The sequence below is a fragment of the Nicotiana sylvestris genome, chromosome 8, assembly GCF_000393655.2.
Source record: "Nicotiana sylvestris chromosome 8, ASM39365v2, whole genome shotgun sequence".
NCBI classification, from domain to species: Eukaryota; Viridiplantae; Streptophyta; class Magnoliopsida; order Solanales; family Solanaceae; genus Nicotiana; species Nicotiana sylvestris.
Window position 1 is genome coordinate 194,131,318 of NC_091064.1, and position 18,587 is coordinate 194,149,904.

Sequence of the window (18,587 nt, forward strand, 5' to 3'; positions counted from 1 at the left end):
TTTTTGTGCGAAAAAGGAATGATAAAAATGAAGTTGAAAGATACAAAGCTCGCCTTGTTGCACAAGGATTCTCACAACGACCTGGAGTCGATTTTGATGAAACATATTCACCTGTTATGGATGCCATAACATTTCGATATCTCATCAGTTTAGCACTACATGAAAAGCTTGAAATACATCTAATGGATGTAGTTACAGCTTATCTGTACGGTTCACTTGATAATGAAATTTATATGAAAATCCCTGAAGGATTTAAAATGCCTGAAGCAAAATCTCAGGAAATGTATTCAATCAGATTACAAAGATCTTTGTACGATTTAAAGCAATCTGGGCGTTGTGAGCACGTGATTTTTGCTTCACACGACAATCGCTCCAAAAAGCAATAAAAAAAAATAAATAATTGGCCCCGCTGTACAATTTCGGATTTCTGTGCGGCACCTTGTGGATTTATTTGTGATTTTGGCCCATTCTTATTTATTTACTTTATTAAAATAAAATTCAAAAAAATATATATGTGTCCTGCGTAATTCAAACCGTAATTCGGTCGTTAAATAGAAAATCGTGAATAGGCATTTTTCGTCCGTGATTTTGTTTGGTTTGACCTTACCTGTTTTGAAATATTTTAGTATGTGTGCAAATAATTGTATTTGAGTGTGTATTTAATTTTAATTTGATTTTTGGCTTAGTTTTGTTTTAAAATAAATAAGAAAAAGAAATAAAAAAAAATAAATAAAAAAAGGGAAAGGAAAGACCCCTTCCGGACTTGGGCCAATTTGTTAAAATTGGCCCAACAAACTCAGCCCAAACGAACAGCCCAAGACCCAGGCCTGCCCAGCCCAGGTCACCTGATGCCCAGGACGTCCAAACGACGTCGTTTGAATCGTGCCTGATCTGGGCCGTTGATCTCAGAGTGATCGACGGCCAAGATCAATTCCCATAACCCATCAACAAACCCGACCCGTTTACACCCGGACCAAACCCAAACCCTCAACATTTGAAACGACACCGTTTCACTTAAGACCATCAGATCCAAACCGTAGATCTAGATTGATCTAACGGTTGAGATCGACCCACCCACCAACTATATAAGCCCAAATCCTTACCCTACCCCCCTATCCAATACCCCGGCTTCGTCGTCTTCACCCAAACCCATCCCCTTCAAACCCTAGCCGCCCCTGCACACTTTCACCAGAAACCCGGCGGCCTGAACGCCGGTGACCTTCCCCTTAACACCCTAGAACCCCCTTGCCATCCTGAACATGGATCTGCTAACCATGTAGTTCGAACCATCCCCTAGGTCCTCGAATCTTCATTTGAAGATTCGAGTTAAAACTCGTTTTACACCAACCAACCCCAGCTTCACACCAGACACTCCCCAGACCCCCCTCGTGACCAAACCATACTTGGTTTGGTCCGAATCCGACCAAGGAAGCCTGAATCCCGGATCTGAGCTTTGGAAATTTTTGTATTTCTTCGTCACTGGTTTATACCGGTTCAACCGAAGAGGTTAAGGTCTAATGGACTTTAATCAAAGTGTTTCTCATCTGAGAAACACTTCGATTAAAATCCATTCAGCCTTAAAGAAGGTCTGTCCAAATCCGAGTCGAGGTTTTGATTTTTCAAAGATTTGAGGTGAGTCTTGTTTTCTTTTCCTTTTTTTAGTCCGTGTGATTGGTCTTTAAAAGTTTGTTCATATTTGTTTTAATTTTATCAACTTTTGTTTGGCCACTTTGTTTGAACCTCTGTGTTTGTCTGAATCCCTCCCCTCCTATTCTGATAAGGCATACGTACTGGTGGTATTCCGAATTTGTACTGACTAACTGATTCCTCAAAATACAATTCTGTTTTAATCAGTATAGGTTGAGTCATGTGTCCCATACTTCTGAATGTTTGATTTTTGGCTACGATTGTGTATGTTAATGCTAATATAGTCGAGTCGACAAATGTCGTCAATTAGTTTCAGTAGTTCGAATGTTAACGATTGAACATTTTGCCTGCTGCAACTTTGTTTGAATCAAAGTAAGAATCAAGTAGGGTCATTTATAGTTGTATTTGAACTTGAAAATAAAAGGATAGATTGTTAAGCTGCAATCTGAATTGAGGGCATGTGCACTTCTGCACAGCATGTGCATTGTGCACAGCCTGGTTCCTGCATAAAGGCCATTTTTGAATTAAAAATAGTTTGACAGCATGTGCTGTCAAAACACGCCCCTGCTGTCCATACTCCACTTTAGTTTAAGAAGTATTAAACCTCACTTAAAAGAGAAGACTGCCAGGGAATATCATGGGGGTTTTTTTTGTTTATACTTAAAGAGCTAAGTGGAATCTGAAAAGAGGATGGCACATGGGAGGGGGTTTCTGATTGATGAACAGGCTGTTAAGGGCAGACCTTAGGCTTATAAAAGGAAGAACTTCCATATGTTAAAAGTGAGGGGCAAGAAAAAAAAAAAAGGAAAGAGAACAGGGAGATAGGGATACATACAGGGAAATTATTAACATAGAGAGAAGGACTGAATCATTGAGGATTTTGAAGTTCAAAAAAAAGAAAGAAAAACTGAGGGGAGTTTTCTTTTGATAACTCAAATAGATTCCAAGATTGAAAGTTGTCACTCTTTTGTTTAAGAAGAAAAGAGATAGTGAGAGAGATATCATAAAAGGGTACATACAGACACATTGAGAGAAGCTATATACACAGATAGAGAGTGAACAAGAAATAGGGAATATACAGAAATTTCAGGAAAAACTGTTTTCTGTTTGGGCTTCATTTGCTGTCAACCTGTTGGGCTGTACTGATTCTTCCAAGTCTCAATTGAGATTTCTGGGGGTATTCTCGTGCTTAGTTTCTTCTGAGTTGGTCTGCCTGGAGTTTTGCTTATGCTTCACTGCCTACTGCTGTCATTTTCCACTTCCTCCTCGTCTACAATTGTATCTCGCACCGAAACTTGTCCTGCTGCTGTTATCTGTTACTGCTGCTGTTTCGCTTGCACTGTTTGCTCAACTGACTCTCTCGCTTTCTTCATTGTAAGCATCTTCTCAGGTACACACTTCGAATCTGTCTGATGTAACTGATGCCGGAATGAAAATTGAAATGAAAGATCTGAAGAATCTTTAATCATCTGTGGCTTTACTTACCGTTTTGCGAATATTGTTAAAGTTGTATAAATCCTTTAATTTGTAGCCTAATAGAGGATACATTCGTAAGTTTGTACTTAATTAATGTTTATGTTGATCAGAAACCGTGGTAGTTGATTCATTCAGAAGCATACAGGATGTGAACACAGTTTCATGGAGTGTGAAACTATTAAATATGATTGCTAGAATTGAACTCACTCTTTCAGCATGCTTTGAATAAGCAGGGGCCGATGGCTTTTAAATCTAGCCAAATACAATACAGTTTTAAATCACCCAGTTTCGACTTCTTTAGGCGATTTATAGGATTAGCTTTGAATATCATCGGAAACATCCTTTAATAAGGAACTCTACTAACCCTGTTTAAGCAAGTTAATTTAAATTCGACTTAAAGATGTTTGTTCGGATTAAGTGGTGTATTTCGTTAACTCGTATGTGATTTCCTTGTCAAATTAAAGCATTTTGCCATTAAAATATAATGCTTTCTTAACTTTGTAAATAATTAATCATAAAAACTCGGATTAGGCCAAAGCAGCATGTACCTTTCTTTCTTTTTCTAGTTTTAGAGACAAATGTATTAGAAATGTAGCCACTTTAGGATATCCTTTCTAAATAGAGACGAGCCTCGCCAAATAAAAATGCAAAATTGCGGGGCCCTCAATAAATAATCATAATAAATATTTAGAATTCAGGATAGGCCGTTTAGTGAATTTCATGGCTTCCTACAAAAAAAAATAATAATACGCTAGACTCTTTAGGCGCGACTTAATTAAATTACATTCTCAAACCCGGGTGCACATTGATGTGACCCGAATCCAAATCTCAACGAAGTCAAAATGTGTTGACGATCACGGGCGCATTGATTGTGACGTGGTTCGAGATGCATTTTCACGACGTTGCAACTCTATAAAAATAAGTGATAATGATAAAAGCGGTTTAAACTTAATAAAAGCACGTAAGTCATAACATGTATTTAAATCAGATATTTAGCCATTGTAACAATTTAAGCGACCGTGCTAGAACCACGGGATTCGAGGGTGCCTAACACCTTCCCTCGGGTCAACAGAATTCCTTACTTAGAATTTCTGGTTCGCAGACTTTATTTGGAAAAGTCGAAAATTTCCTCGATTTGGGATTCAAGATAAACCGGTGACTTGGGACACCAAAAGCCAAACCTTTCCCAAGTGGCGACTCTGAATTAAATAAATAATCCCATTTCGAATATTGTCACTTAAATTGGAAAAACTCCACCCGCGCATTTAACCCTTCGGGGCGGGCGCGCAAAAAGGAGGTGTGACAGCTCTGGCGACTCTGCTGGGGACTAATGGACCCAGAACCACTGGTTCAGGGTTCAAGAATTCGAGCTTAGAATAATTGTTATATTTGGCTTTATTATCTGATCTTTATTACATGTTTTTGCATAATGTGCTAAATGCTGTCTTTTACCGCTTTGATATTATCTGAACTGTATATAAACTGTGCCGAAACCCTTCTCTTCTTACCTCCGGGGAGAAGCTCGCTGGTCGAGACTCCCTATTCTGTTAATGTCAATACCTAAAATAAGAAAAAGGACAGACAAGTTACAAAGCCGGACGATCTCGCGGGTCCCCGGTACGTAGCCCCTCCTCGACTCGAGTTGGTCCGCTCGGGTACACAGTCTAGAACAAATACCAAGGTTTAAACCTAGTCTAACGAAACTTCATGCCGGATCCCTAGTAGGAACGTTTATTTGCATCATGTTGCATTTGACTTAGGGGGCTCAACACAGGGGTTGGGTCCGTCTAGGACAAGCAACCTGAATTGAAAAGACCACCCTGCTGCATCCTATTTGGTTTTGTGCATTTATTTGTTTCGATTCCGCATGCTGACCGGTTTCTAAAAAAGAGGAAAATAGCAACGTGGGGAGATAATTACTTATTTTGGAAAAATAAAACCAATGTTCAAGTATTGTCAAAACCTCATTGGAATTGTTCTAAAGAAAAAAAAAAGAAAAAAGAATAAAAACAAAATTTGTCTTCTTAGTTTGAATTATTAAAAAAAAAAAAAAAAATTCTTTCATGTCCAAAATAAAAAAAAAAAATTTCTTTCACTTTCAAAATCAAAAAAAGAAATGATATTTATTTTAAAAGTAAAAAATAATGGAAAACTCATAATTCAAAAAAAAAAAAAAAAAAAAAATTTCTTTTGTAATACCCTTTCTATAAATTCAGACGGATAGTCCAAATATTGCAAAAATTATTTTTTCTTTAGTCTTTATCTTTCTTCAAAAAAAAAAAACAATAAAAAATACTTATTTCTGATTTTTAAGACCCCGAACTACGTCGGTTTGATTCTCACCGGAGATGAGATACGTAGGCAACCCTCGTCGGGCTCAACCCCCATTTTGCTAAAATAGCCAAAATCAAAAAAAATATGTGTTTCAAATTTTTAAAGAGTCATAAATAAGTCAGGTGATGCTGTTTTGACATGAATAGCCGAATGTTCCCGAAAAGGGACGCCGGAAGGCTGACTTTGCATAAATAGCCACTTTGGGGTTTTCCTTAGCATGTTTAGACCCACACAGCCTTAAAATCTTCTTCCCCGGAGTGCTTAAAGGCCGTGTTCAAAGCTTGGTCCCCTCTGTAAAATATTTTGAGTCAGTCATTTTTGTTAAAATCACCTTAATAAATGTGCAGGATGAGCACGATGCAAAATGAACATTTTTCAATAATGACCAAAATCCCTATCAAGTTACGGCTATGGTGGAATGATCTAGGTGTTGAAGGGCAAAATGAGGTTAAGAAAAATCTGAAAGGTCTTGTGGGTCTGTTGGAAATCCAGCCTCGGGGAGATATCATAAGAGCTTTGGTTACCTATTGGGACCCGGCGCACAATGTTTTCCATTTCCCTGATTTTGAGCTCACCCCAACTTTGGAAGAAATGGCCGGATACATCGGGAATACTGAACTTCCGTTGAGGGAAAAATACTTGGTCGCCCCAAGAGTCGTCACGGTACATCGGTTCCTGGATTCATTGAAAATACCTAGAACAGTCCACAACCCGGATCTAGCAGCCGGATTCTGTACTCCATGCTTCATATATGATAGATACGGTCACGAGGGGGGATTCAATAATCCAATCAACAAACTGTGCAGCAAAGGAGTTCGTCAGAAGTGGGACGAGCACAGACGGGTGGCGTTCATGATAACGTTTCTGGGTCTTCTGGTATTTCCCAGGAAAGATGGAAACATTGATTTGAAGATATCTGGGGTCGTCAGCACTTTACTCACGCAAAGCAACAGTACTCTCGCGCCTATGGTGGTATCCGACATCTTTCGAGCTCTCACAGCTTGTAAAGCTGGGGGAAATTTCTTCGAAGGTTGTAACTTGCTTTTGCAGATATGGATGACCGAGCACCTTTGCCATCATTCCGAGATTTTGAGCCATGGTTCCCCGGAAAAGACCCGCATAGAAGAATCTTACGCGAGAGCCAAAGAGATCAGTTTGCCCGAAGGAGTCCTGGCTTGGACCTCGTTCTTTCAAGCTCTTACTGCCAGCCAAATACAATGGAAGTTGGGATGGTTGCCCGTTGATGAGGTCTTATATATGTCAGCGACTAAAACTCATTTCTTGCTGATGGGGCTTAAGAGCATTCAACCTTACGCACCCGGCCGAGTTTTAAGACAGTTCGGAAAATGCCAGACAGTACCTCATGAGGAAGATCTAAGCACTCAAGCAATCGAGATAAGTCCTAACGGACAGTTCCCAGAAGCAAAGATTCGCCAAATCTGGAATGAGGGTCAATATTTGAAATCAGATACTTGCGTGCGGGATCAAGCCAAAGGAGAAACGGCGCCAGGTTACCTTGCATGGTACAGAAGGGAACTCGAGCATGAAAGGCCAGCTAAGAGACCCCACATCCGGAATTTTACCGAATCATCACAAAAGCAGTGGGATTGGTTAGCAAAAGAAAGAGGCTATTGCACCGAAATCAGCAGGTTAAAGCAACAAGTGGAAAAATTGAAATATGAACACAACGTGCAAGTTGCTACCGATCTGGGAGAGCGGAACAGGTTGATTCAAGAAAATGAAATGCTCAGAGCCCAGATCAAACAGATAAGGTTGGATGCAGATAGACAACCAAGGCGTCGATCGGACGAGCAGCTGATAAAAGGGCTAAAAGGTGAAATCAGGGAATGGCGAGATGGTTTGGAGAAATCTGAAAACATCATAGCAGAGCTCAAGGCACAGTGGGATACAAGAACGGACAAGCATCGCAGGTACCTGAATCGATTGGAAAGCGACCATGAGAAGACTGTTGCTAAGATAAAGAGAGAGATGGCTGCACTTGAGATCAAAACAGCTAATCAGGCCAAGGATTTCCAAATTGAGAGCAGATACTGGTATGACTCAATAGCCCAGATGAAGTTGGAAGTACGACGACTGAAGCATCAGCATGTACAAGATGCTCAAGTTTTCAAGATATGCAGCGATCAGACAAAACGCCTGCTCGTAGAGAAGAAGCAAACCAGAGATAGGATCAAGGCCATTGCCCATGCCATCACCAGACGATGCCTACGATGTGAGAACATGTCCAGCGCTACCGTCCTCTCGGCAGTAATGGGTTATGTCAAGCAGACTATGCACGAGCTAGAGCAACTTGAGAGGGATCTCACGCCTAGGACCGCGGCGAGGCCGAACGATGCCCCGCGGAAACCAATTTTTAAAACCATAATGCATTCATAGGTCAAATCTGTATCTTAGCATCTTCTGCCTGTTTTTTTTCATCAGGGTGATTTTTAGTCTATTTTTGAGTCTAGGTTTATTTCCAAAGTTTGCTTTTTCTTTTGCAAAATGTAGTTTGTAATAGACTACTTCAATAATAAAGAGTTTGCTTCTTTCACGCTCATTCGTGTTTTCGAACTACGTAATGATCTGATTCACGTGAGTATCGTGATACGTAGGCAATCCTCATCGGATCCGATCGCATTTTATTTTGCTACAAAAAAAATATAAAAGAAAAATAAATAATAAAAAAAAAAGAAAAAAAGGGGGGGAAATAAGAGGAAAATACCGGAATGACGCATGCTCTCGTAGCAGACATATAGTAATCCACTTAACTGTATAGGTGCATCATGCCCAACGTGAGATTAACTATCTGTTATTTGCTGCAAATTAACCGTGCGCTTGTCATTGAGCATGTTTCCAGGGTTTTTGAAAAGACGGTTGGTTTGGTGAAAGTCTGGCCTCGCACTCATACTTCACGAGGTCAAGGAGAGGTGTTCAACTACCTATTGTTAGGACCAGAAACAGTACTCACACCTACTTCACCAGGTCAAAAGGAAGTGTGGAAATGTCTTCGGAAATTCCATTGCAAACAGTCCCCGTCTCTGAGGAGAGCTCAATCTCAGCCGTCCTCACGCCTGAATCCGCAACTGCAGAAGAAAATAGAATCCTACGGCTCCGCATGTTGGAAATGCTGGATGATTGGAACAATGGGAAAGAGCCGCCAAGTGTCGTCCCCGGATTCCCTGAATTATTCTCCAGGTCAGGTGGGACTTCTAATGTCCCCATAAATTACCCTGCTACCCCATTCGGGTACCCAGCCAACTCCGTTTTCTCCGCCGGATCACCTTCTGAGCCTCATCCCCGAATGTCGGCCACCGATGCAAGCATGAATATCTTTACTGCATCGCCTTGCCCAGCTACGGCACAGCCTGCCACATACAAGCCAAGCTTTGACTCATCCTCTTTTACATTCCAAGCACCATCGTTCTCAATGGAACCAACCAGGTTCGCTACCAACAATAATCCTCTACCGCCTCAGTGCGAACTCGCACCAGGACAGGATCAGAACCCCAGGATTGCAGAACAAAATGAGATTGCTAAGAGAATGAGAAGCCTTGAACAAAGTTTGAAGAATATGCAAGGTTTGAGCGGGCAAAAGGGCGTCTCTTACACCGACCTGTGCATGTTCCCTCACGTGCACCTGCCGACGGGTTTCAAGACCCCCAAGTTCGAGAAATATGATGGGCACGGTGACCCCATTGCACATCTTAAAAAATACTGCAACCAATTGCGGGGAGCCGGCGGAAAGGAAGAACTGCTAATGGCATATTTTGGGGAAAGCTTAGTAGGGATAGCTTCGGAATGGTATATGGATCAGGAAATGTCCCGATGGCATATATGGGATGATCTCGCCAGAGATTTTGTAAAACAATTCCAGTATAACATCGACATTGCGCCAGACCGAAACTCTCTGTCGAATTTGAAGAAGAAGCCTTCGGAAAGTTTTAGAGAGTATGCTATTAAGTGGCGTGAACAGGCGTCGAGAGTAAAGCCTCCCATGGATGAAGTGGAAATGGTCACTACCTTTCTCCAGGCTCAAGAGTCTGACTATTTCCAAAACATGATGTCGGCCATGGGTAAGCCATTCGCGGAAGCAATCAAGATAGGAGAAATGGTAGAGAATGGGCTGAAAACGGGTCGGATTCTGAGTCAAGCAGCCCTAAGGGCAACCTCTCAGGCCATCCAAAGCGGGTCTGGAGGGACGACAAGGGGGAAGAAGAAGGAAGAAACGGCTATGGCAGCCTCTGAAGCAAGGGAGTATCGTCATCACAGGCCCCATTTTCCGGAAAGGGCCTCACAACACTACTACCCCCACTCAAATGCGGCATATGCTCATCAACCTTATATGGTCATGAATGCCCAACCTTATAACCATTCACCACAACAAGCCAACCGAGGCCCAGCTCCACCTCCCAGAAATCAGCCTCCTTACCGCAACCACTATAACCCACAACCCCCGCAAAATAACTACCGCCCCCAAGAGCCACCTCGACGGCGGACTTTCACGCCCATCGGTGAGCCATACTCGACTTTGTTCCCAAAGTTGGTTCAGTTGGGTTTCCTACAACCCATCCCTCAAACAAGGCAAAACCCGACATCTCCTTCTTACAAAGCCGGAGTCAGATGCGCCTATCATTCAGGGGCCGAGGGGCATGATACAAACGACTGCTGGTCATTGAAAAGAGTGGTCGAAAATTTGATAGAGCAGGGGAAGATAGTGCTAAGGGACGAAGAGATCCCAAATGTAACTAACAATCCATTGCCCGCTCACAATAATGGGCCGCTGATCGGCATGATTTGTGAAGACAAAGAGTTCGACCCTGCCTTGAAAGCCATAATTGCCATTGTCGACACAGCGAGGAGGCCTGAAACAGACCAGAAATCAGAAAGGGGGGAGGAGGCCAAGGCTGCAGAAAGCAAGCCCGAAAAGAAGGTGGAGAAGAAAGTAGTACCAGCAAAGGGTGGAGTTCTTTACATACCACGAGGTCAAGCCAAGAAGACGCAGAACTTCGGGATCAAAAAGACAAAACCTATGTATGTGCCAAAAGGGGCCTATGTGGTCCGGGGGACGATTCAACCACCTCGGCTGAATGAGCCAGTGGTTATCGGACGCGTGCCACAAAAGCCAATGACCAACCCGTCCACAGTGCCGTGGAATTATCAAAAGACTTTGGTAACGTATAAAGGTAAGGAGGTCAGGGAAGAACTTCCAGAAAATACTTTCGTTGGAGGGTACTCAAATACCCAAGAACTGAACAACGCCACACAAAGGCGCTTCCCTCCAAAGGAGCCTGTGAGTGTTGAAGAAGCGGAAGTGTTCTTCAAGCAGATGAAGATGCCGGATTATGAGGTGATAGACCAGCTGCGCAAGCACCCTGAGCGAGTGTCCATGCTGTCACTATTGATGAAGTCAACCGAGCATCAAAAGATCCTGCTGAAAACCCTGAATGAAGCATACGTACCGGTCGAAACCTCGGTAGAACAACTGGAGCGGATGACAGAAAGATTCTTCGCCGTCAACCAAATCTCCTTCAGCAAGAACGATCTACCCCCGGAAGGAGCAGCACACAACAAGGCATTGCATTTAACAGTCAAATGTGAGGACTACTATGTCAAGCGGGTGATGCTGGATGGGGGATCAGGTGTTGACATCTGCCCGCTCTCCACGCTGCAAAGAATGGAAATTGAGACCGGAAGAATCCGACCCAACAACGTCTGCGTGAGAGCTTTCGATGGTATCAAGAGAGACACCATGGGAGAAATAGACCTGTTGCTGGTCATAGGACCAGTCGAATCTCGAGTCACTTTCCAAGTGATAGACATGGACACATCATACAATTTCCTCCTTGGCAGGCCTTGGATCCATGCGGCAGGAGCCGTGCCTTCTACTCTTCACCAGATGGTGAAGTTCGAGTATGAAGACCAAGAGATCGTGGTCCATGGAGAAGATGAACATGCCATTTATCGGGACCCATCTATCCCGTATCTTGAACCAAGAGAAGGGAGTGAGCATACGGTCTATCAAGCTTTCGAGGTGGTATTGGCAGAGCAGCACGAAGAGGGAGTACCTTGCCCCCAGCCTTTCTTGTCTAACGCTTCGGTTATGGTGGCCAAAGAGATGATCCGACACGGATTTAGGCCAGGGAAGGGGCTTGGACGAAATCTTCAGGGAACGACGGAACCCATTACTTTACCAGTCATCAAGAAACCTTTTGGACTAGGTTTCAAACCTACTCCAGCAGACGAAAAATGGGCAAAGAAAAGGAGAAATGAGGGCTGGAAGTTGCCTCAACCACTGCCGGATTTACATGCGACTTTTGTCAGGCCAGGGTACACTGAAGAAGAAGAAGACGAGGTCTTCACAGTTGAGGAAATCGAGGAAATATGTGGGGCAATGAGGGAAATGCTCTTACGAGGTCCACATGGTTCAACCAGGCGAAGGCACGAGCACTGCTGAGATGATATACATAGGGCCAAACGCCAAGCTCCAAAACTGGGAGATCACGCCATTCCCAACTAGACGGAAGTCCGGGTAGACCTGTCCTGCCACCTTTCCTGTATCACAAGTTATCTCCGGGACATAACTTGAACGTTTTCTTCTTTTCATTTGTTATTCCGAATTCCTAGTTGTAAACGTTGTTGTCTTCCAATTTTCAAAAGAAAATAATAAAAAAAAATCATCATTGCTTTCCTATTCTTTCTTTCGTCCTGATTTTATTACTTTTCCTCTTATCTTCCTTTTCAGTCCTAATAATGCGGCTTTAAATATGACATGCTTGCGGACTTCACGCCCAGGTCACAATGAGCTATTTAATTGCGAATTAATGAATCCAGAACCAGAATATGATGCGGAAGAGGCTTTTAGGGAGATAAACCGAGAGTTGGAATATTTCGAGAATAAACCTAAGCCGAATCTGAATGACACTGAACCGGTAAATTTAGGAACCCCGGAAGAAATCCGGGAGACCAAGATAAGCATTCACACGGACAAGAAAACGCGAGAGGCGATAATTCAACTTCTTCTTGAATTTAAAGACGTGTTTGCTTGGTCATATGATGACATGCCGGGACTAGGTGTCGATCTAGTGGTTCACAAATTGCCGATTCATCCTGATTGTCCTCCGGTTCAACAAAAGCAACGAAAGTTCAAAACCGAGGTCAGTGACAAAATTAAAGAGGAGATCACCAAGCAACTGAAAACAGGAGTGATCCGGGTAGTCCAATATACAACATGGTTGGCGAATGTGGTTCCAGTACCGAAAAAGGACGGGAAAACTCGAGTATGTGTAGATTACCGAGATCTGAACAGAGCAAGTCCTAAAGATAATTTCCCGCTGCCCAACATCCACATCCTCGTTGATAATTGCGCCAAGCACGAGATACAGTCTTTCGTAGATTGTTACGCTGGGTATCATCAGGTATTGATGGATGAAGAGGATGCCGAGAAAACTGCCTTCACCACGCCTTGGGGCACCTACTGTTATCGGGTCATGCCGTTTGGTTTAAAGAATGCTGGGGCTACTTACATGAGGGCCATGACCGCCATTTTCCATGACATGATGCATCAGGAAATAGAGGTGTACGTGGACGATGTAATAGTCAAATCCAGGACACAGGATAATCACATCCAAGACTTGAGGAAATTCTTCGAGAGACTAAGGAAGTATGACTTGAAGCTAAATCCAGCAAAATGCGCTTTCGGAGTTCCGTCAGGTAAACTTTTGGGTTTCATCGTAAGCAGGAGAGGTATCGAGCTAGATCCGACTAAGATAAAATCTATCAAAGATCTACCTCCCCCAAGAACGAAGAAAGACGTGATGAGTCTTTTGGGCAGGCTGAACTACATCAGTCGGTTTATTGCCCAGCTGACAAGCACGTGTGAGCCCATATTCAAGTTGTTAAGAAAGGATGCGGCGATTAAGTGGACAACGGAGTGTCAAGAAGCCTTTGATAAAGTCAAAGAGTACCTTTCGAATCCCCCAGTCTTGGTCCCTCCCGAACCAGGGAGGCCACTTTTCTTGTATCTGACAGTCTTGGAGAACTCCTTTGGCTGCGTCCTGGGGCAACACGACGTGACCGGGAAAAGGGAACAGGCGATCTACTACCTGAGCAAGAAATTCACCAGCTACGAGGCCAAATACACTCTGTTGGAGAAGACATGCTGCGCTCTCACATGGGTTGCTCAAAAGCTGAGGCATTATCTCCAAGCCCACACTACATTCCTCATAAGCAGGTTGGATCCCTTGAAATATATATTTCAGAAACCAATGCCTACTGGGAGACTGGCTAAATGGCAAATCTTGCTTACGGAGTTCGACATAGTTTATATCACTCGCACGGCAATGAAAGCCCAGGCGTTAGCAGATCATTTGGCCGAAAACCCGGTCGATGAGGAATACCAGCCATTGGATACCTATTTTCCAGATGAAGAGGTAAACACCGTAGAAGCGATCTCGGAGGAAGCTCATGTTTGGAAGATGTTCTTTGACGGAGCCGTGAATGCCAAGGGTATAGGGATCGGGGCAATTTTGATCTCACCTGCCGGTCAGCATTATCCCGCCACAGCTAGACTTCGTTTCTTCTGCACAAATAATACAGCTGAATATGAAGCCTGCATTATGGGCATACATATGGCAATCGATCAGGATGTCAAAGACTTACTGATTATGGGAGACTCTGACCTGATCATCCGGCAAGTTCAAGGCGAATGGGAAACTCGGGATGTCAAACTTATCCCATACCGACAACATGTGGAGGACCTCAGCAAGCGCTTTAACTCAATAGAATTCAGGTATATTCCGAGGTTTCACAATGAACTGGCAGATGCACTTGCTACTCTGGCTTCTATGCTACCCTACCCGGGCAACGCCCACGTCGATCCTTTGGAAATCCAAATCAAGGAAAGACACGGTTACTGCAGTGTAATCGAGGCGGGATCAAATACGCAGCCTTGGTACCATGACATCAAGAAATTCTTGAAGACACAAGAATACCCCGAGCATGCAACTGGAGATCAAAAGAGGACCATTAGGCGACATGCAAGTGGTTTCTTTTTGAGCAGTGAATTGTTATATAAGAGGACTCCGGACCTCAATCTCTTAAGATGTGTCGATATCGAGGAAGCAAGAAAGATCATGCACGAAGTACACGCAGGTGTATGTGGACCTCACATGAACGGGTATGTCTTAGCGAAGAAGATCCTTAGAGCAGGTTATTACTGGATGACCATGGAAAAGGATTGCTTTAGCTTTGTCCGGAAGTGTCATCAGTGTCAGGTGCACGGTAATTTGATTCATGCACCTCCCACAGAACTGCATCCCATGTCCGCACCTTGGCCATTTGTCGCTTGGGGCATGGACGTCATTGGACCAATTGAACCAAAGGCTTCGAATGGACACAGGTTTATACTGGTTGCCATCGATTACTTCACAAAGTGGGTAGAGGCTGTCACTCTCAAGTCGGTCACCAAGAAAGCTGTAGTGGATTTTGTACACTCAAATCTTATCTGTCGCTTCGGTATTCCTGCGACTATCATTACAGATAATGCAGCAAACTTGAACAGTCACTTGATGGGAGATGTGTGCGAGCAATTCAAGATAACACACAGGAATTCCACTCCTTATCGGCCAAAAGCCAATGGTGCTGTAGAAGCTGCAAATAAAAACATCAAGAAGATTTTGAGGAAAACAATACAAAGTTCCCGACAGTGGCATGAGCAGTTACCTTTTGCGTTATTGGGGTATCGCACTACGGTGCGCACATCGGTGGGAGCGACTCCTTATCTTTTGGTTTATGGAACCGAGGCCGTAATACCGGCAGAGATAGAGATTCCTTCACTTCGAATCATTGTCGAAGCAGAAATCGAGGACAGCGAGTGGGTTAAGACTCGACTGGAGCAATTGACATTGATTGATGAAAAGCGGATGGCCGCAGTTTGTCATGGACAGTTATACCAGCGAAGGATGGCCCGCGCCTACAACAAGAAAGTCCGCCCCCGGAATTTCGAAGTAGGACAATTGGTACTGAGGCGTATTCTGCCGCATCATGAAGAAGCAAAAGGAAAGTTTTCCCCAAATTGGAAAGGCCCATACATCGTAAGGAAAATATTGCCAAGAGGAGCATTGTATTTAGGTGATATCGAAGGAAATGACCCTGACACAGCGGTGAATGCAGATGCAGTCAAGAGGTACTACGTCTAGATCATACTCCAAGTGGTCCTGACACGTTGAAAAGGGCGAAGGTGTTTATTCCCCACTACTCCCCAAACACTACCCAATTCTCGCTACCACCTTTTGAGCCGTTAAAAAAAAAAAAAAAAAAAAAAAAAAAAAAAACAAACAAAACAAAACATTGATTGAGGCCTGAACTACGTTTGACTTGATTCCGAAAGGATACGTAGGCAGCCTCTCCCTGAGGTTCAGTCACACCAACAACAAAATCCCATTCACCCTGAAATTGAAAACCGGGGCATGTCAGACACTTGAGAAGTTTAGTATCAGCTACCTCTCTTCACCAGGTACAAGCCTTCAAATCAATTACCAAAGATGGTGGGAAACCAATAAGCATCACAAAAGGAAACCAGCACACCCTGAGTTGAGAGAAATAAAATGAGAGAGTCTCGGCGGTGAAAACCTTCGGGCACCACGAGGCGACGGGAGAAGAGAAACCAAAATGAGAGAGCTTGTTTAGTAAAAACTCGCAAAGAGTGCTATCAAGCGACGACAGGAAGAGAAATGAGAGAGGTCAGCCAGCGAAAACCCGCAAAGGGCGCTGTCGGCCGAAAAGGATGACGCCACCCCAAGAAAGTCTCGGCAGAGTGCCACCAGTTTGGAATCACAGGTCCGTTTCTGGTTCAGGAAAACGCAAGCTCTTAGAAGGTCAGACGTCCAGTCCAAAAGGCATGTCATGTCATTTAAAGCCAGCGTTATCTTCCTCAGATAAGTCTTTCTCTCCCCGAAAAGGGTATTTCTTTTCTGATTTGTTTTCCCCTGCTTTGTTTCTTTTCGAATCCCTTTTGCATTTTAACCCCGAGTTCAGGACACACCGGAAAGGGTAGGTGGCATGGTTTGTTTACACGGAATCCCGTCTCATGAAGGAAAGCACCTCATCTCGTTGATATGATTACCCAAGCATGATGAATCATGACGTTTGATGGTGTTCCGGAGAAAAGGAAAAGAGAGAAATCTTGAAATCTTCCCCAGCAAGTCCACCTTCGGACGAATCCCCACAGAGTCTCCCCCTGTACAAATCCCAACAGAGTCTTGTACAATCTCCCACAGAATCTCCCCAAATTATAAAATTATAAGAAAAAAAAAAGAAAGGAAAAAAAAATGGAATCTCCCCAGCACATCCCAGCGGGTCCTTTTGTAGACATCCCCAACAAGCTTACCCCAACAAATCCTAGAAATCCCACTTTGAAATAAATCCCCCAGCATGCCCATTGTACAAAATCCACACAAAGAATCCACTTTGTAAATATTCCCCACAAAGCTTCCCTTTTGTACAAATCCCCACAAAATACCTCCAATAAAACCCCCGTTGAGAACCTCCAAGCAAAACGGGACACAAAAAAAAGAGAGCCTTACGAGGCAAATCATCACAGAATCTGGAAATACAAGCCTGAGCGGTCTAAAGGGTTTCGGCATATGAATCAAATCAATGGCGGGACTTCACAACAGAAATGAAGACGCAACAAAGCAACTGGGAACGATCGAGGTCACCGAACCGACCGTCATTTCCGAACTAACAATTGTTCTTTATCTGAAAAGTTGAAACAGGTATAATCCAAGACAACCGTGCAAGAAGCAGGTGTCGCCCAAAGAGGAAGGTACAAGAAACATTTTGGCAATAAGGAATTCACTCGAAAGGTAAGCTTCCACGAAACTCCCTTTTATCTAAAACAAGAAAACTCAAAAATAGATCGTGTAGTATTCTCGAGCTTTATCCCCAGCCAGTCAGCATTAGGGTTTTAAACCCTAAACTGAATTTTTCCCTTTCAGCCAGCATTAGAGTTTTAAACTCTAAACTGAGCTTTTCCATGCAATCAGCATTAGGGTTTTAAACCCTAAACTGAATTTTCCTTTAGTCAGCATTAGGGTTTTAAACCCTAAACTGAACTTTTCCTTCTAGCCAGCATTAGAGTTTTAAACTCTAAACTGAGCTTTTCCATGCAATCAGCATTAGGGTTTTAAACCCTAAACTGAATTTTCCTTTAGTCAGCATTAGGGTTTTAAACCCTAAACTGAACTTTTCCCTTTCAGCCAGCATTAGAGTTTTAAACTCTAAACTGAGCTTTTCCATGCAATCAGCATTAGGGTTTTAAACCCTAAACTGAATTTTCCTTTAGTCAGCATTAGGGTTTTAAACCCTAAACTGAACTTTTCCCTTTCAGCCAGCATTAGAGTTTTAAACTCTAAACTGAGCTTTTCCATGCAATCAGCATTAGGGTTTTAAACCCTAAACTGAATTTTCCTTTAGTCAGCATTAGGGTTTTAAACCCTAAACTGAACTTTTCCCTTTCAGCCAGCATTAGAGTTTTAAACTCTAAACTGAGCTTTTCCATGCAATCAGCATTAGGGTTTTAAACCCTAAACTGAATTTTCCTTTAGTCAGCATTAGGGTTTTAAACCCTAAACTGAACTTTTCCCTTTCAGCCAGCATTAGAGTTTTAAACTCTAAACTGAGCTTTTCCATGCAATCAGCATTAGGGTTTTAAACCCTAAACTGAATTTTCCTTTAGTCAGCATTAGGGTTTTAAACTCTAAACTGAACTTTTCCTTTTAGCCAGCATTAGAGTTTTAAACTCTAAACTGAGCTTTTCCATGCAATCAGCATTAGGGTTTTAAACCCTAAACTGAATTTTCCTTTAGTCAGCATTAGGGTTTTAAACCCTAAACTGAACTTTTCCCTTTCAGCCAGCATTAGAGTTTTAAACTCTAAACTGAGCTTTTCCATGCAATCAGCATTAGGGTTTTAAACCCTAAACTGAATTTTCCTTTAGTCAGCATTAGGGTTTTAAACCCTAAACTGAACTTTTCCCTTTCAGCCAGCATTAGAGTTTTAAACTCTAAACTGAGCTTTTCCATGCAATCAGCATTAGGGTTTTAAACCCTAAACTGAATTTTCCTTTA